This window comes from Polypterus senegalus, chromosome 1 (assembly GCF_016835505.1).
Source record: "Polypterus senegalus isolate Bchr_013 chromosome 1, ASM1683550v1, whole genome shotgun sequence".
In the NCBI taxonomy this organism is placed as follows: domain Eukaryota; kingdom Metazoa; phylum Chordata; class Cladistia; order Polypteriformes; family Polypteridae; genus Polypterus; species Polypterus senegalus.
Genome location: NC_053154.1, coordinates 303,968,894 through 303,990,113, shown reverse-complemented (window position 1 = coordinate 303,990,113; position 21,220 = coordinate 303,968,894). Strand labels below are relative to the sequence as shown.

The 21,220-nt window shown below is 38.4% G+C and overlaps 1 protein-coding gene across 2 annotated transcripts in view; it reads left to right on the top strand.

Moving 5' to 3' along the window:
* LOC120514561 (catenin alpha-3-like) overlaps positions 1 to 21,220 on the top strand; it is a 2,459,329-nt gene that overhangs the window by 1,784,640 nt on the left and 653,469 nt on the right. The window lies entirely within an intron of this gene.

The window sequence follows — 21,220 nt, the reverse complement described above, 5'->3', positions numbered from 1 at the left end:
TTTGAAATCTCATATAACTCGTTCGGCCATTTCAAGGGGAATTGTGGTGCTTTCGTGGTGAATAGCGCCTTTGATGGCTTCAATATTTATAGAACACTATGACAGTGAAAGCATGGTGCACACCAGCGCAAGGCATGATGCCATCTGAAAACTACAAGGGATCGCCTATTAAAGGACCACCACCCCAACCCACTCAGCTGCCTCTACCTCCCACAATGACCTTGAGAAATGTGCTACTTCATTTTAACTCACCCTGTATTAAACATTTAGCAAACTAATTTTGGTGACTGTATAAAGTCTGTTAACATCACAATCAAAATATGGACATTTGATAACAAAGATGTGGAAAAAAAACTCCAGTCGACACAATTTCTAGAAGTAACCTTTGGAAGTCCAAAATAAGTTATAAGAGACAAAATCACAATTCTTATGTCCTGGTTCAACTTGCCACCCTCCATTCCTCCCCTGGGCATTCTAAAATATTTTAACTTCATACTGAATTCCGCAGCCATGTGAAATTAAATAATATGACAAGAAGAACAGCTCCAAATATCTGATCTCACTTTCCTCGGGCAGAAGTATGGGTTTGGCAATGTGTGAGTGGTGCCACAGCAGGATTTTGGAAAGAGCAGCATAACAGAGGAGAAGCAGGAACAGTTTCATGTCATTTTCAAATTTTAATTTTTAAGCAAAAAACTAAGAGAGTTAATCAGCAAATCTAATCAGGCTGTGCTACATCTTCAGCTTGGATTGGTAGGGAATCTCTTACACAAGTGGGTGGATCATTCCACAACTTGGGCAACCTTTAAGTGGTGGGTGGGCCACTCAGAGTAACTCTACTAACCCTTGGGAACTTTAGAAGTGCAGCACTTTGAGATGATAAACTACAGTGCACTGTGATTATTCATATGTATGTATGTCAGTATGCACGTGAGTGAGTTTGGGGCTACCTCATTGCATTATGGAAGAGAGGAAACTGGGGGAACGGCTAACAGCTTCTCTCTTTTCCACTTCTGGCTTAACCTTGTAGGTTCCACCTTGTGTGCCCAACAGACTATTTAAAGAAATATGTTTGATGTTGGCATTCAATGTGAAAAGGAGAACGAACGTTGAATACCACAAGTGAGAGGTACTTGTATAGCCTGCGAAAAGTGTCACTTAAGGACACACAACATCCCTAGTAATTGCTTTTCCTAAATCTTTTATTCGTATTAAACAGGATACCGGCTGGTCTCCAACGCTTTATTCTCACCTTCTTGTTGTTTCTACTTACAATATATTGAAACTTTCATTTAAGAAAGTAGGAGCCACAACATTCAAAGCTTAATCTGTAAGAAAAAAAGATTTTGAAATTAGCCTCTTATCACTTTTGGTTTTCTCGGGTTTCCTGTCACATTCACAATAGATGAATTTGTGTCTCTCTATGCAGAACTGGCATTCCAAGTAGAACTGTGTGGCTAGGAAAAACATTGGTGTGCCAACTCGGGTCTTTGCATAAATAATTGCCCAAATCTTACCCTCTGGCTTACAAATAAACAAAAAATGCTCAGCTTTAGCCATATGATCAGGGACTGTTTGCTCAGGAGCTCTGTCCGGTGGGTCACTCTTGCCAAAAAGACACATCCTTCCGGGCAGGCTTATAGTTGGGAAACTGTAAGGAGCAGGGCTAAGTGCCCTCACTGGGTGTTTTTTCTCAGTGCTACAGGGAGAGAAGAAGACAATGTTAGTGACAGCGCCCCCCTTCATCCGGGCAGGTTATTACATACCTCAATCGAGCCTGTGAAGAGATCCTCCGACTCACATGCATGACAACAGATTGGCTCTTGCATATGTGCATTATTATTTTTAAGCTTTAAGCTCTCAAAATACATTTTATATGTTTCTGCTATTGAGAGAAAAGGTCACACGAGCAAGCCGAAAATCTTTTATGCTTTTCTTGTTTCAGAAAATTGATAGTAGTTGTTACTTGCTCTTTTTTATGATCAAAACATTCACTGCTAGCCACAATTTCCAGCAGAGGAGAAGAATGACAAAGCCGAATACCATCAACAAGACAAATTGTGTATTTTTCACTGTCTATGTCTGTTTTAGGGTGCCACACTGAATATTTATTAAGTGGAGTAGCATTAGTCATAAAAAAGAATGCAAGTTACAAAACCAATTCCTGTACATGTATTACAAAAGGTTATAATTTATTGCAGTGTCCTGGGTTTACATCCTTGTTTTATTTTACCTCATCTAATCATAATACAGTATAATAAAATGTGGAGAAATGACTGACACACTGACATAGGAGAGTTAATTTGAACTCTTACTCAATGAAAAAAAGCTTAAGCAGGTTATACCTGTCTATTATTTTCACTTAACTAAAGAACAGAGCACATTTTTATGAGAAAGTAATAAAAAAATCTGTTATGCCCTGCGTAGATAATGGCAACCAACGTTAAAGGATAAGTTTAGGTAACTTTCAAGTTAAAGTTATTCCTTTACAAAGATGGCCTCTTTTTTCTGTCTGGAAGGTGTCATCCCAGTGGGCTTAATCCCAGTTCCACTGACCTGACCTCAAGCGATGCTTCTCTAAAAGGGAATTAAGCTTCAAAGACAAACTTAAATGTCTCAGAAATATAACAAAAGGCCAACAAGAGGAGGGATGATTGTAAACATACAGTTTGTATAAAAAATGGCAAACAAAGGAGATTTTAAAATATTTTATTAATACAAACAGCAAAGTAAAGGCAAGTACCAAAATAGGCAAAAAAAAAGGTAAAAAGAAATTTGCCTAAAAAAGTCAATATACACCAAACAATTCCCAATACACATTGCATTAGAATAATCCAATCCTTGAAACAGAAAATCCAAACTGGAAGCACCACTCTTAAATACTTCACTGTAAACAAATGATGCTAGGGTGGTCCCGCCTCCTGAGGAGCCACCCATGAGGTACAAAGAACATAAGCATATTTAAAGAGAGATAACACAATTACAGAATCACAAGTGAGCCAACAGATATAACATTAAGACAAGAAAAATAATAACTCAAAATTAAAAAATAAAAATATAATTGGTCTCGTCCGATCTTGAGAGATGGGCGTCTGAAGTGGAGCTCCGCTAGCAGTGGTGCTATTTTTCATATTATTTGCTTATTATTCTGAGATATCCTGTATTTATTCAACCCGAGAGGGACCGCTACAGTATATGTAAACACATATAAACATGGCCAACAAGAAGGGGGGTCCGAAAGAATCGAAGACTAAAGCTACATCCAAGCTGCGATCAGCAAGCCCTAGTTCGAGATACGGCCTCTCAGAGACAGACCTGGATCAGATGGGCGAAAGTACAGACTCCTCGGGACCACGGTCCGCTACATCGTCGCCGCTGAGAGCGAAAAGGGGAGCGAAGGTGCGATCGTGAGTGCAGATGTGGATAGCTCGCCGATTGGAGAGGATTACCTGAAACTGGAAAAGGCGGGAGGTCCGCGGCTTCAGTTACGCAATCACGCGGACTGGAGCAGCGGGACACCGCTTCAGCAGAGTCTGCTGCTTCATCTACGGTACAAGAAGGCACATTTGAGCTATCTGAACTGAAAGTGTTGCTCGCTGACCTCAGGCAAGATATAAAGAAAAGCGAGAAGGCTAATGAGAAAGCAACGGCAAAGGCACATGAGAGACTGAAACAGGAGATGAAACAGGCCAATGAATGTCTGCGACAGGAAATCCAACAGGCAAATGAAAGGCTTCGTCAAGAGGTACAGCTTGAACTTCGACAGGTGCTGGGTAAAATTGAAGAGCGCATTGAGAAAAACTCGCTAAACTGAGCACGCTTGCTGATCGATTGGAGCATCTTAGTGAGACATTCACGAATCGGATCGAAATAGCCGAACATCTAGCTGCCAGTGCCGAGGAAAGAGCAGTAAATGTCAGTTGAATGTAAAAAACTCGGAGAAAAACTTGGAGACAGACTGGCTGCTTTAGAAGATGGGAATAGAAGGTATAATGTCAGAATTGAAGGCTTGCCGGAGAATCGAAAGTTTAAACCCGTGAAATTCGCAACTGAACTTTTTCTAAAATAATCGGGCGACTTTAAAGCAGAATCTGAGATAGCAGCGCTTACAGCGTCGCAGCGATCAAACACCGTCAGACCCGACCAAGATCTTTTATAGTCCGTTTTGAACGATTATCATTTAAGTTAGAGGTGATGGAACTCCTCAGGAAAAAAAGGAAGATATTATATATGAAGATTGCCACATTCGCGTCTTCCCTGACTTCTCTCCAGCAACAGCTATCAAGCGCGCCTTCTATAATATTAAACAGCTGCTACGGAAAGCCAATGTCAAATACGGCCTCCTGTATCCGGCAAAACTGAAAGTGGAATGGCAGGGTCATTTCTATGTTTTCGCTAGCAAGGAGGAGGCAGAAAATGAGTTAAGAAAGCTGATCCGGGACTATTCTGATACATAATTGTGAGTCATGGCGGTAAATGATAAAGCTAGGATTAATAATCTACTGTCTGATCTATTTGTTTTAAAATACGGGTTTTTATCAGCATATATTCTCATATTCTTATATTATTATTACTTACTTATTACTTATCATTACTTAGTATTACTAGGGCTAAATGTTTGTGTTTTATTGTGCTTAATTACGTTTTCCTCCTCTTTTTCTTTTCTAATTATTTCATGTGTACCCTAAATGAGACTGTTCAATATCATACCCTTGGTTTGCTGTTATTGCTATTACTGCATTAAGACTTGTTATGCTTGTTTTGGACACATCTTTAACACCATCACCTGGGTTTATTATCTGGGGATATCATCTTAATGCACTAAAATTGATGAAGATTATATGTATGTATGTATGTATATATATATATATATATATGTGTATGTGTATATATATATATATATATAAGTGCAAAATTCTTTTCTTTTTTTTTTTTCCTCTTTTAAAGACTATATTGGTAACAGATATCTCTATCTTTTAACCTTAAAGCGCCACTGCATGGGGGCTTGATGTGCTTTGGACGTGCTTTGTCTCTGGGTATGTCAGAGGACTGGGACTGCATGAAGTGGGTTTTAGCCTCACCTGGGGAGGCAAAAAGGGAGGGTGGGGGTTAAGGGGAAGAGAAAGAGAGCAGGCTTGATCTATATCTAATCTATCATCTCAATCTTTATAATTATAACTATCAACGTAATAATAAGCTGCATGGCAACAACTCTTGGGGGAATAGGAAATTAAGACCTAAACTATTTCACTTCCAGTTAAGACTATAATATGACACCAAAACTCAGAATCAGTGTCTCCATGATGGGACAGTTAACTCGTAAGCTGGAATGTTAAAGGCCTGAATCACGAATTAAAGAGAAAGAAAGTACTTTCTCACCTAACAGGTCTAAATGCTAAAATAGTATTTTTACAGGAAACCCACTTACTAAGTAAGGATCAGTTCCGGCTGCAAAAAGACTGGACTGGCCAAATGTTCCATTCTAGTTTTACAAAGAAAACTAGAGGGGTGGGAATTCTCATACATAGAACAGTACCATTTGTAGCATCAGATGTAGTATTGGATCCTGAAGGGAGATATGTGATGGTCATGGGAGACTTATCTAACTGTAAAATGATTTTGATAAATGTTTATGCACCTAATGTTGATGATAAGGAATTTATACAAAATTTATTTGCATCCATTCCCAATCTGAACACTCATAAACTTATAATGGCTGGGGACTTTAATTGTGTTCTAAATCCACTTTTAGATAAGACTTCCTCCACAGGGGAACGCAACTAACACCGCAAAGATAATTACAAAGTTTATAACTGATCACAACTTATCAGATCCCTGGAGGTTTTAAACCCAAATTCAAGAACATATTCTTTCTACTCACCAGTACATCATTGCTACTCAAGGATTGATTACTTCTTTATAGATAATAACTTCTTGCCTAAGATTAAATCTTGTAAATACGATGCTATTGTTATTTCAGACCATGCTCCGATGATCTTGGAGCTGAAATTACTAAGCCCCATACACTCACCCGCAGATGGCGTCTCAATCCGCTTCTATTAGCTGACGAGAATTGTACTGAATTTATATCCAAACAAATTGAATTCTTTCTAGAGACAAATACATCCCCTGAGATCTCTGCAGGAACACTCTGGGAAACTCTTAAGGCCTTCTTAAGAGGACAGATTATCTCATATCTTTCCCACAGAAATAAATCCGAGCGAAGAAAGTAGCAGAGATAAAAAGCGAAATTACTAAAATAGATGAAGAACATGCCAGACTACCAAGCGAGACTCTACATAAGAGGAGGCAGGCTCTACATTCAGAATTAAACCTCTTGACAACTAAAGAAACCGAACAACTAATTTACAAATCCAGACATCATTATTATGAACATGGAGAGAAAGCTAATAAGCTTTTAGCGCAACAAATTCACAAGCAAGAAGTGCATAGCAATCTCGTAATTACTAACACGAATGGAGATAAAATCATCGAACACAAAAATATAATGTACACTTTTAGAGACTACTATAAATCCCTATATACTACTGAGTTTAAAGAAGACAATATACAATCTAATGCATTTCTGGATAAATTACAGATACCACAAATTGACGCTATTAGTGTGGAGGAGCTCGATAAACCTCTGTCATTATCAGAATTACTGGATGCTATAAAGTCACTCCAAGGTGGAAAAGCAGCAGGCCCTGATGGCTACCCTGCAGAGTTTTACAAGAAATTCTCCGCTCAGCTAGCTCCCTCCTATTAGCAACATTTACAGAAGCCAGAGATAACCAATCTCTTCCACAAACCTTTCGCCAAGCACTAATCACTGTCTTTCCAAAACAAAATAAGGACTTATTACAATGTGCATCATACAGACCAATTTCACTTCTGAATAACGACGTTAAAATACTCTCTAAAATCATAGCTAGAAGGATGGAGAAAGTGCTCCCCTCAATAATATCACAAGACCAAACTGGATTTATTAGGGGCCGACACTTATCTTCAAATCTTCGACGCCTGTTTAATGTAATATACTCACCAACTAAATCAAACACCCCAGAAATATTATTATCATTGGATGCAGAAAAAGCATTCGACATGATTGAATGGAAATACCTTTTACTATTTTGGAGAAGTTTGGGTTTGGCCCAACATTTGTGCATGGATTAAATTACTGTATACTAACCCAGAAGCTTCAGTTTGCATCAATAACATTTGCTCAGACTACTTTAAACTAGAACGTGGCACAAGACAAGGATGCCCTTTGTCACCACTGCTGTTTGCAATTGCCATTGAACCACTGGCAATACATTGTCGAAATACTGATCAGATAAAGGGGATTAGCAGAGAAGGACTGGAACAGAAAATCTCATTATATGCAGATGACATGGTACTGTATATATCGGACCCAGAAAATTCTGTGCCTGCAGTCTTAGCAGCACTCACAGAATTTCAAAAGCTCTCTGGTCTCAGAATTAATCTGAATAAAAGTGTACTCTTTCCGTGAATTCGCAAGCATATAATATTAGATTAGACACCCTTCCTTTTATCATTGCAGAACAGTTTAAATACCTCGGGGTAAACATCACAAGTAAACATAAAGCTCTTTATCAAAAAATTTCGTCGTCTGTATGGAAAAAATTAAACAAGACTTGCATAGATGGTCAACCCTTCATCTCACACTAGCTGGAAGAATTAACACTGTTAAGATGAATATTCTTCCTAAGCTCCTTTTTATTTCAAAACATACCAATATACATTAATAAATCGTTCTTTAAGCAATTAGATTCAACAATAACCTCATTTATTTGGAATTCTAAACATCCACGCATCAAAAGAGCGACCCTACAAAGACAAAAGGCAGAAGGCGGCATGGCTCTACCTAACTTCCAGTTTTATTACTGGGCGCAAATATACAGTCGATAAGAACCTGGACACAAATAGAAGAACATACACAGGCATGGACCGCAATAGAAGTAAAATCCTGCAGTACTTCTTTGTATTCCTTGCTTTGTGCTCCAATAAACACACGTTATCGGCAATACACTAATAACCCAATTGTGCTCCACTCACTTAGAATCTGGAACCAATGTAGAAAGCATTTTAAGACGGAGAAGCTTCTTTCTGTGGCACCCCTGCAAAAGAACCACCTCTTTCAACCCTCACAAACATATGCAGTTTTAATATCTGGAAAAAATTTGGAATTAACTTGCTTAGAGATCTTTATATAGACAACGTCTTTGCATCCTATGAACAATTACGTTCCAAATTTAACATTCCAGCTACAAATTTCTTTCACTATCTTCAAATCAGGAACTTTGTTAAACAGAACCTTCCAGATTTTCCTCATCTTGCACCCTCATCCACGCTGGAAAAATTATTGCTCAATTTCAAGGAGTTAGACTCCATCTCTACAATATATAAAATCCTTTTACAATCCCTTCCTTTCAAAGATCCAAGAGGACACTGGGAAAATGACCTCTCAATTAATATATCAGAAAAGGAGTGGAAAGTAGCAATGCAGAGAATTCACTCAAGCTCCATATGCAAAGCATACAATTATACAACTCAAAATTATATATCGAGCACATCTGTCTCGACTAAAACTCTCAAAATGTTTCCAGGGCATGATCCAACCTGCGAACGTTGCAACCAAGCCCCAGCCTCACTAGGTCACATGTTCTGGGCCTGCTCCAAATTAACATTATTCTGGACAAAAATTTTTAATTACCTCTCAGACAGTCTTGGACTCACAATCCCTCCTAACCCATTAACAGCTGTGTTTGGGGTTCTTCCAGAGGGTCTTAAAGTGGAGAAAGACAAACAAACTGTGATTGCATTCACTACACTGTTGGCACGCAGACTTATTCTGATAAACTGGAAGAACCCAAACTCTCCTCTTTAAGTCAGTGGGAAACTGATGTGTTATATTATTTAAAATTGGAAAAATCAAATACTCAGTTAGAGGATCTGTGCAGACTTTTTCAAAACATGGCAGGATCTAATCAGTAATATTTTGAAATGATTTTATAAAGCACAGAGAATTTGTTGATTTAGGTATTTTTAAAAGCCTTAAATTTTACACCGTTTGGCTTGCTCTCTCTCTCAAGGGTGGGGATCGATCTGTTCTTAGCATAATTCTTTTTTTTTGTAAAAACTTGATTGCTATGTATTGATTGTAATAAAATTAATAAATAAATAAATAAAAAAAAAAAAAAAAAAAAAAAAAAATGAAACATACCATAGACATAAATGTCAAACATTTAAATTAACATTAACAAAATTCAGGTAAGGGTTTTCCAAACGTTTTCTTGTAAGCATACATGCTTAAAGCAGCTTAATCCAATTCAGAATCACAAGGGGCTGAGACCTACCCTGGCAGTACTCGGCACATGGCAGTCAAAGTTGTCTGGCTGATGAAGTTTTGCCAGGGCTAGAAGGGGCAGAGGACTGACACACAGGAAATGCAGTTAGGAAGTCTGGGGATTAAAAGAAGTACCAATGCTGCTGACTGGACATCCAGAGGGCAACACCAGAGAGCAGCAAAGAAATGACATCCTGGAGCCTTTATGTCAGGGGTACTGATATGAGAGATGTTACGATTTTACTTTTGTTTTTTCTTGTTTTTGTCCATTTTCACCAGTCTCCTGCTTTTTTTTCTATATTTTTGTGTTGCTTTTCATCTTCACTCCTGTACCCTAATCTTTATTAAATAGATCTGTCAGGCACTGCATTCATTCAGTCTGCACTCAGTACAGCGTGATATGGCCTATAAATAATTTTTTGATTTAATGATACGTGATATATATCTTAATATTTTGAAATCTCCTTTAAAGGACTTCATAAATGCTTGATTTAACCCTTTGATTTATACAATCACACCATTACAATGATTTTTGTAATCTCCGCAGGCTGCAGCTTATGTTTGCATGAAATCATTCCTGCTTATTTTCTGTTAGAAAAATTTTAACCTTAAATAAAAAACAGGAGGAAATCACATCCAAGTTAAATGTAAGAAAATAATTATTTATTCAAACCAGGTAATTGCACACAAGAAGAAAAAAATTCAAAACAAGACAAATTAAAGTGCATGTTTTATGCATAATGATTGTGATTGAACATGTCATTTCACTGTGACGCACTACTCTGCAGAACAATAAAGGTGATATCACATTACATTAATGGTAATATGATGATAAGCCACAGTGTTATAACAACAGACTGATACTATAGAACAACTTGCATCACTTTCATCTCACAGATTTCATAATTTTCTACTGTCCATAAAAAAGGAGCTAACGTCAAAACTGCACCTTTGAGTGACACGATTCCAAGCAGTTTTTAAACCCAGAAACAATGCACAAGAACACTTCACATGATTTTCACCATCTTACAATTAATCTCTATTTATTTCCCATTTCCTGTGTGGCTCTTGCTTATGGTGTCAAGCACTTAAACTCATTCGGGTGGCAGGTAAGCAGTTTGACTGGAGCGGTAACCCTGTCACACCATAACGCAGATGTCCCAAGGTGAGCTTATGGTTGAAAGAAACCTGTCGTGGAGCAGAAGGGCAAAAGCTCTCTTTGCCTGTTTGTACTTCTTTATATACACTAAGCCTCTGTTGTTTTGAGCTGATCCCCTGCTTTAGCACAATTAAATTCTCTTTGTTTTCTTCTTGAAACATATGAGAAAAAACAAAGCTGACCTACAGATAAAAAAAAAAAGTAGTGTAATAGCATAACTAAACAGCAGTATATTATGTGCGTAGTCTTAATATAGAAAAGGTCAGTATTCTGGCCAGACAGAAGAGAGGTTTAATGACCTTGTGTGAATATGCCTCTCCGGCAGTGGACTGCAAGATTTAGAGAGTAGAGTAGAGTAACAGTAGTGCAGTGTAATAGATATGCACAGGCTGTTATTCAGGCCAGCAGGGTTATGACAATAGATAGACGGGCCGTCATACCGGCCTTTCAGGTATACACCTCTCCAAAATCCAGCCTGCCAAGTTAGCTTAAAATGTTAAAAAAATTATGCAACAATTTGTGCTCATTATGCACAATATAGTTGTTTACTACATCCGACGCAGAATAAGCCACCATGTATTGAGTATATTCGATGTATCCCTCAGCCCTACCTGAGCATCCTTTATAAGCCACCTGCCGCCACAGCCACTTTGCTGTGCCATTAGTTTGCATTTTACAAGTGTGTTCTTTGACCTCTGTCACACAAGTGCGCCTGGGAGGCAGCTCAAGGGTCTGAATGAGAGGAATTCCATGCCAGACCAGGGGATAGTGGAGTGCACTAACTCTTTTTCTCAATTCTCTGCACACCAGTTACAGCAAATCCCGCCTGGCCCTAATGAAGTCACTTCCAGTTCCAGCCCTACTGTTGACGTCACTTCCACCCCCGGCCCCAATGACATCACTTTCTCCACTCTTCTTTAAAGCCGCCATCTTTGTGCCAACAAAGTTGTTCAGTTGTGAACTCGAACCTGTACAATTCTGTACCAAAAAATTATCCATTGCAGTCACGAACAATATACGGGTGGCTGCCCCAAAACTTTTTATTTGTGTGGTTCTTTGTCGTAGTTGTGACATCTCCTTTCTTGTGAGTTCCAGCTCAGATTTAGCAGTCTTTAAAGACTTCTTCTTGGCGTTTTCTTGTTTTTTTGGCTTTTGGATGTTTGTCTTTGGCTTAGAAATATATTGCTATCCATGTTTTGCTTTATCTCTTTATTTCTTATTTGTCTTTTGAACTCCATACTCTTATTAATTATTTTTGGGTTTTTTTCCAAGTTCAGGTCATCATGCGGGTCGTATTATAATGAAATTCTTATTAGCATGTCTTCCTAGAGTAAAGGCAGTAACATAATATTAACATAATACATTTTGTTTATTAGTTATATATTCCAGTAGTTTGAATTTTTGGTCTGGAATAAATTCAGATAATTAGCTTCTTTATTCCTTTATTCTTTAATGCATTCATGTTATATTATTTTTGATTCCTACAAATATTAAATTAAATTGAATTAAAGCTGAGGTGTGCCAGTGGTGGTCCCTCTAAGAAATTTAAAACTGCTCACCCTCTCAACAGCACCCCCTCTGATTTAGATGAGATGGTCTGCCTCCTGAATTCTGTGACTAACTTCTTGATACTTACAACATTTTGGGCGAGACAGCTGTCCTCGTGCTACTGTGTCAGAAGGGAAAGTCTTGTCTCTCAGCCATTTGATCATCGATGGTGATCAGGCCTACAATACCAGGCCGTAGATGTCAAATATAATGATAAAGTTAATAATAAAATAATAATAATAATTTTTCTTATATATTGCCTTTCCAATGGTCAAGGCGCTTTTGAGGCTGTGCCTGAACACACTATCACAGATGAACAAGGAGTGCAGCAGGGGGCTCAGCACACCACTCCTCTGTGGGATGCCTCCTTGGAGGGTCAGTATGGTGGATGTGGTGCTGTCAGTTTGCACATGCTGGGATGTTCCAAGATCCAGAGTGTGGCACTAAGTCTTAAATCAAGTTGTTTGGCGATTAGTTTTCATGGTACAACAGTGATAAATACTGAGCTGTAATCTATGAGCACTACTGTGGTACAGAAGTTTGGTTTTACTATCCAAGTGTGCCAATATGGTTGGCAAAAGCAACCAATATAGTATCACCTGTCATACAGAAGTGGTCAGATGCCTCCATGTTTTAGCAGCCCCTGAATGCCTCCTTATAAGTTTAACCAGACACCCTATTTATTTATTTTTTGGTCATCACAATGACTACACACGTTTTAGTATTAATTTTACTTAATGTAATTTTTTATTAACTTTGTGAGATTTTAATATATTGAGTCCTCTACTCACAACCATATGATGGTAATCTCAGGCCCCTGCTGACTTCAGCTATTTTGTTTAATTATATTCAGGAGGGAAACAAATATGATTATTAATTTTGAACACGCATTTTGAAAGTCTAATGACATAAATGAACCATTAAACATTTGATGTGACTACAAGCAGCTGTAATAGTTTTGGAGGATTTTACTGACATTTCCCAAGCGAGGCATATATTGCCCTTGACTCTGTCCAGGCCTTTTATGGCCTATAAACTGTTTTTTATCATCTATCCCGGAAGACCTCCAAGTGGGTCACTGCTACTAAATTAATGGAGCAGTGGTTGCTTACTGAAACCTCAAGATAGATAACAATGCACTCAAGAGTTTGATTAAACTCACTGGATGGGCTAACGCATTATGGGTTTTAAAGGGCAGACATAAAAGATGTCATTAAATGGTAAACGATCACATTGCCTACAATGAAGAACACAGTAATGAAGCTTAAACTTGAAATATAATATAATATAATATAATATAATATAATATAATATAATATTGTCAGACCCACTTAATCAAATTTATAGTCACAGGGGCAAGTTGAGCAGGTATAAGAGGGGAAACAGCCCTGGATGGGGTACCAGTGAATCACAGGGCACATTAATGAGCGCAGACCCACATAGCGTGAATCTGGAATTGGCAAATAACTTTACTTGCATGTCTTGCAATGGGGGAATAAATTGGAGTACCTGGAGGTGAATACACCTGGACGGGCATATCTGCAACTCCACACTGACAATAACTGGCTGTGGTATTAGAGGCCGAACCACATAAGGCAGCAGTCCTAAACACTGGCCTATCATGCCACCCATAATTAATTTCTCTCTCTTTTATTATCAGTCTGCTGCAAATGGTAGTATGTCTGAATGCTTTGGGTCCCGTTTGTATCCCTTTTTATTATGATCTTGTTTACGTTTAACACTTTGAACATGAGGTACTAGTTAAGTCGTATCTCATTGAGTCTGTCAAGGCGCGGTGTACAATATAACTCAGATCTCAGTCTAGAGCCACTATAGACGCAGCCAGCTAGCTGATGAGCTTCGCTGCCGCATTTCAGTTGCCTCCTATACTACTGCCATCTAGTGGTAGAATTTTTTTTTTACAACGACTTGAGGGAAATAGTGCTAGAAATAGACAAGTCTGTAGTTATGTTGTCGAGAAAAAGGCATACAGCTACTGATGTTTTGAAACAACTAAATTTGTTCATTGAAGATAACGACAGAGATCTAGATGGTGACAGTCAGTTATAATAATAATATGAAACCTGTAGGCGATGACACTGATGTGGATAGCTGTCCCGAAGATGTTTCTTTATCATAAGGCATTTGACTTGTCGCAACTGTCAGGACAGTACTGTTCCTTCTGACACCCACTGAGTGCAAACAGACGCCAACTACCAAATGTGTTGTGTGCACCAAACATGAACAGAGCAATGAAACGTGTTATATTTGTGGCACATGTGCTTCTAGGGGTCTCATTCAATTGCAGACGTTTAGTCACGTTGTTGGTAAAAATAAAGTAACAAACAATTTCTTTACATTTTGAGAAGGGTTACTGTTGATAATAAAACCATTATGTTCTACTACATTTCTTTACATTTTGTGCGAGTTTTGATATCAGAAATATCAAATATTAAAATTAATTTCTTATTGCTATAAAATTGCCTGTTAGCCTAAAAGAGTATTGTTCTATGTTATTTTAAAAAATGTAAGTTATTCACAACACTTAGTTTTTACTTCTTTTCATTTCTTAAGCATTGATTTTATGATTTTCTTTTATGAAATTATAATAAAATAATATCTTTCGAATTCCTTTACATTTTCCATTGCTGTCTTCTCTATTCTGTACCTTAAACTGATTATCTTACCAATGTGCAGTATGAAATCAAAAGTGCCACAATCTTTTTACTCCATTTTTTTTAAATAGTTTAGATATTTCAGTTGCTTCTGCACAATTATTTAGCTGAGTTTAAAATGATCGTGTCATACAGTGATGAGCGTAGCAATTTGCACAAAAATGAATTCTTAGCAAAACTCTGCGTGAAATAATTTGTGTTTCATTTCTAGTGAAATTTGTGCTATTCACACAAAAAGAAAAGAATTTAGTTCTTCTCTGGAAGCCTTTTCTTGCATTAATTCTGCATGCATCTGCCTTTCATTTAGTGTTTAAATAATTAAAAAATAAAAAAAATAAATGTACATATACTTAAAGGAAGGATGTTTTGGAAGTAGTGCATTCTCATTGTGACCTGTAAGAGGTGTTGAAGCACCTCAAACCCCAGACACAACCACAGAGACACAAGTCCCAAGTACAAACAAAGGATTTATTAAACACAAATATCTCAACAAGGCTCCTTTTACATTAATTAAACAAAGTCTCCCACAATCTTCTTCCTTCTTTCTGCCTCTCTTTTCTCCTGCCCTCCTTCCAGATGAACCTCAACTGTCCACCACTCCTGACTTGCCAGGGCAGAGATGATTCTTTTATTTAAGACCCAGCACTGCTTCCAACAGAAACACTTCTGGGTCAACTGGAGTTCTCCTAAAATATGGATTATAAGTCTCTGCAGCACCCCCTGGTGGCACCTACAGATCTGAACTTCAGAATTCCAATTCCAAGCATGGCCTCTGGGCATCCAAACCCACGTATGCTGTCATCTAACGTGATGGGGGAGAAAGTACTTCAAAGTTGTTGTCTTCCCCCAGTCCTTCCATTGCCCTGGCTTCCTGGCTGGGTAAGGGTCCCTGTTCCATCCCGGACCGGGGCAGCCAATCCATGCCATCTGTACTGAGGTTTTCCTCACATTAATGTGCACAATGGTGCATTTTGGTGTGTCTTTCTGTGGAAAATATGCAGTGTGTCACTTTTGAAAAAATGTACAGCACTCCGTACCGTGAAAGAGACGCATAAAAAGAATTAATCTTACCAGTGTGGTACGGATTTCATGCTTTGAAGTGTGAACACAACTTTAAGCAGCAACATTCCTCGTTTTCCTCTAAAAACAAAAACTGCCTGCAAAACTAATTTTAATGTCAATTTCACTAACAAGTATTAGAACTGAAAGTTTCCTGTTTTGCTCATCACAAGTCATTAACTGTCTATTAACTTTTCTGTTTTTAAATGTACTACCATAATAATTGTGTTCTCCATTTCGCAACAAACATAAAACAGCTGCACAATTCTAGTCTTAATTACTATTAGATAGATAGATAGATAGATAGATAGTAATATAATATAATATAATATAATATAATATAATATAATATAATATAATATATACTAATAAAAGGCAAAGCCCTCACTGACTCACTCACTCACTCACTCACTCATCACTAATTCTCCAACTTCCCGTGTAGGTAGAAGGCTGAAATTTGGCAGGCTTATTTCTTTCAGCTTACTTACAAAAGTCTACACGTAGCGGTCATAACGAAATTTGGTAGGCGGCTTCCCTGCACTAACCAAAACCGATGTACGTACTTATTTCGGTGGTATGATGCCACTGTCGGCCGCCATATTGAATTTTCCAAACGTCACTAATTCTCCAACTTCCCGTGTCGGTAGAAGGCTGAAATTTGGCAGGCTCATTCCTTACAGCTTACTTACAAAAGTTAAGCAGGTTTCATTTTGAACTTCTACGCGTAACGGTCATAACGGTCATCAACGTCTGCCATGTTGAACTTTCTTATTTATGGCCCCATCTTCACGAAATTTGGTAGGCGGCTTCCCTGCGCTAACCGAAACCAATGTACATACTTATTTCGGTGGTATGATGCCACTGTCAGCCGGCATGTTAAACTTTCCAACGTCACTAATTCTCCAAATTCCCGTGTAGGTAGAAGGCTGAAATTTGGTACTTATTTCAGTGGTATGATGCCACTGTCGGCCGCCATATTGAACTTTTCAACAGTCTTTGTTACTTATAGGCCCATCTTCAAGAAATTTGGTACGTGGGTTCCCAACGCTAACTGAATCCTACTTACGTACATACTGTATATACGTCCATAGCCTGCAGCTCAGTCACCGTGTGAGACGGCATTGGGTCCCCCATCCCAACGCCTCCCACGTTGTTCGCTGCCTGCCTATATAAGGCCATCCATCGCTCCAGTCTCTACATTCCCTTCCTTGCTTCGCCACGGGATTCACGTCTCCCTGCTTGATAACTACAGCCTTTTTATTTAATCCACAGCTTCTCCGCTGTTTTATTTTTCATTTATGACGATTATAGTTATTGTGTAGGTATTTTAGACTTACTTTACATTGTTCCGGTACCCATTTCCTTTATCATTCCAACCGTACCCGCATTAACATGTCTATTTAGGTGATCACCATCGATCAAAGAACTGTCACTTACCGAGTGGTTTCCATGCCCAGAGATGGCACCTGCCTTTTCCATTCTCTTTGTTACATATTGCACAGCCATATCAGGCTCACTCTTGATATCCGGAGGAACATTGTGTCTTATGTATTGAATGACTGGGTCAGGTTCAAGGTGTGGACTGATGACGGTACAGGAGATAATTAAACTACACAGGAGCACTAGAAGAGTGAAATGCTTAAGCCCTTCACCTATGCATCTGCATGTGAGTTGATGGCTGCCTCTGAATTGTTCGGTTGTCACTTTCAAGTGTACCGAAATGGCCAAATATTTTACACCTTTGGACAACTGCCAATGCCTCTTAAACATCTTAGATTGACAGGTGACGATTTCAGTAGTGGACAATTTGATGTTTATGAATGTTTAAACTCTCAAAAGCTGGATGTGAAGTTATCAATGAAACTGGTTGCATACTTACAACACTTGACAGATGCCGAATGTCTCTTCAACACAAGTCCTACAAATACTGTCGTAACTGAAAACAACCATGAAACTCAAACCGATTATGACAGCAGCAATCCAAGCTGTGAGATTTGAAACAAGATTACTTTTCACGTGGCCAAGTGTACGTTGCATGCTCAAGAGTAAGCTCAGCGCACAGCTTGGTCATATTACAACCGGAGGGCCGAACTCACAATGTGGTATACAAAGAGATCCTTAATAAATAATTATTGGTATATTTTCCCTCAGTTTAAAAAGGTTTAATTTTCTTTTTAATAAAACTTTTAAGGCAGTACTTACGCGCATGCTGAAGTCTTTATATACTACATATATATATATATATATATATATATATATATATATATATATATATATATATATATATATATACTGTAGATATAGATATAGATATAATGTGTGTGTGTGTATGTGTATATATATATAGAGAGAGAGATATAGATATAGATATATATATATAGATATATATACTGTATATATAATGTGTGTGTATGTATGTATATATATATATATATATATATTATATATATATATATATATATATATATATATATATATATATACTCAGCAAAAAGAAACGTCCTCTGACTTTCAACTGTTTTTACTTTCAGTAAACTTAATGTGTAAATATTTGTATGAACACTAAAAGAGTCAACACCATAAGACATAAACTAAAAATGTTTCACAATGTGTCCCTGAATGAAGGGAGGCTCAAAATCAAAAGTACCAGTCAGTATCTGGTGTGGCCACCAGCTGCTTGAAGTACTGCAGTGCATCTCCTCCTCATGGACTGGACCAGATTTGTCAGTTCTTGCTGTGAGATGTTACCCCACTCTTCCACCAAGGCACCTGCAAGTTCCTGGACATTTCTGGGGGGAATGGCCCTAGCCCTAACCCTGCGATCCAACAGGTCCCAGACGTGCTCAATTCCTTCGACAATAAACACGAATCCGTCCATCACCCCTGGTGAGACAAAACCGTGACTCATCAGTGAAGAGCACTTTTTACCACTTACAACAGGCCTACAAGCCCTCAGTCCAGCCTCTCTCAGCCTATTGCGGACAGTCTGAGCACTGATGGAGGGATTGTGTGTTACTGGTGTGACTCGAGCAGTTGTTGTGGCCATCCTGTACCTGTCACGCAGGTGTGATATTCGGATGTACCGATCCTGTGCAGGTGTTGTTACACGTGGTCTTCCACTGCGAGGATGATCAGCTGTCCTTCCTGTCTCCCTGTAGCGCTGTCTTAGGCATCTCATAGTGCGGACATGGCAATTTATTGCCCTAGCCACATCTGCAGTCCTCATGCCTCCCTGCATCATGCCTAATGCACGGTCACGCAGATGAGCAGGGACCCTGGGCATCTTTCTTTGGGTGTTTTTCACAGTCGGTAGACAAGTCTCTTTAGTGTCCTGCGTTTTTAGAACTGTGACCTTAAATGCCTACTTTCTGTAAGCTGTTAAGCTCTTAACGACCATTCCACAGGTGCATGTTAATTAATTGATTATGGTTAATTGAACATGCATGGAAAACATTGTTTAAACCCTTTACAATGAAGATCTGTAAAGTTATTTGGATTTTTAAAACATTATTGTTGAAATACTCAGTCCTGAAAAAGGGACGTTTATATGACAGCAACACTCATAACAGTGACAAAACAATTACATTGACGATCATGTTACGTTATTATTAAAATGTTTCCTTTTCTTTTTCATTACTTCTTTAACACACTACCTCTCCGCTGCGAAGCGCGGGTATTTTGCTAGTATAATATAATATAATATAATATAATATAATATAATATAATATATATAAATTCCAGCATCTGTCTGTCTGCCTTTATGTCTGTCTGCTTTTCATGAGAGAACTACTTAATGGATTTAGGTTGGGTTTTTCTATAATTTACTTGAACATTTCGGTTGATTTTGCAACGTCGCTCATTGCACTATGTATCATAGTTATCTTGCGGTACCAATTTATTTACACAAATCTGAGAGACATCCAGTAGGCTGAGGGGAGGGGGGTGGAGTTCTCCTCACTCATGTGCCAGCCTCAGGATGTTCCTTACCTCCACTTAGCTAGCGAACGAGAGATCTACTTAACAGATTTAGATCACGTTTTTTTTCTATAATTTGCTTGAACATTCCAGTTGATTTTGTGACTTCTTTCATAACGCTAAGATTCATAGTTCGCGTGCAGGAGCAATATATTAGTGCTAATCCAAGACAGAGGTTGCGGAGGGGGAAGTGTGACATCTGAAGTGGGGAGCCGGGCAGGGCCCTCCTCAATGTCCTGTTTCACTAGCCTATTATGTGAACAAAGCTGCAGGTGACGGCTAGTATAATATAATATAATATAATATAATATAATATAATATAATATAATATAATATAATATAATATAATATAGGGGTGCAGTAAGAAGACCTGGGTTCACTTCCTGGGTCCCCTCTGCGTGGAGTTTGCATTTTCTCCCCGTGTCTGTGTGGGTTTTCTCTGGGTGCTCCAGTTTCCTCCCACAGTCCGAAGACATGCAGGTTAGGTGCATTGGCGTTTTCCCTAGTGTGTGCTTGTTGTTTGTGTGTGTGTGTGCCCTGCGGGGTTTTTTCCTTTCCTTTTTGCCTTGCGCCCTGTCTTGGCTGAGATTGGCTCCAGCAGACCCCCGTGACCCTGTGTTAGGATATAGCAGGTTGGAAAACGAAAATAAAATAATATGATATAAAACTAACGTGCATGTATGTGTCCAGTCAGCAATCTGATTGATCATTTTGCTTTGGTGTGATTGGTCAGGTTGGCTTTGGTGATGTACTAAAAGAGGAAGTGTGAGTGGGAGATGTAAAAGGAAGAGAGTAAAGGTGTATGAGGCACTCTGAGAGACTCGCCTTCAAAGATGGCAAGTATTAAATTGTATAGGAGGTGAGAAGGGCACCTTGAAAATAATGACAGTATCTGAGAAGGAGGCTTTACGGTACTGGAAAGCACTTGAGAAAGGGAGCACCAGTGCACAGAGGTTCAGACACACGTGAATACATAGGAAAGGAGCTGAAAGTACATGTAAGGCAGGAGACAGCAAATATTTTTAAATGATATTACCTGTCTTTGACAGGTACCATAGCTAGACTAATATAATATAATAATACTTTAGCATATGTGATCTTCACCTTCTTCTCATCAGCTCATAATGATGTAATAGGTAAAGCCACCTTGTATGTAACAAATAACTTTTACAATAATTATTATACATAATACACAGTACATGCCAGGTGATTACAGGGCACATTCATGGACATCACCACACTCAGCCACACAAGGATCATTTAGAAAGTGAAATGCTCAGAGAAAGCACATGTGAACACAAGGAGAACAAGAAAAATCCACACAGAGAGGGACTGTGCAGCCATTTGGTCGCAGTTTCCTGAAACTCTTGCCTTAATATCACCAATAATATAATAGTTTTTAGTTTCAGTTCTTTTTGTTCAAAATACACTTTT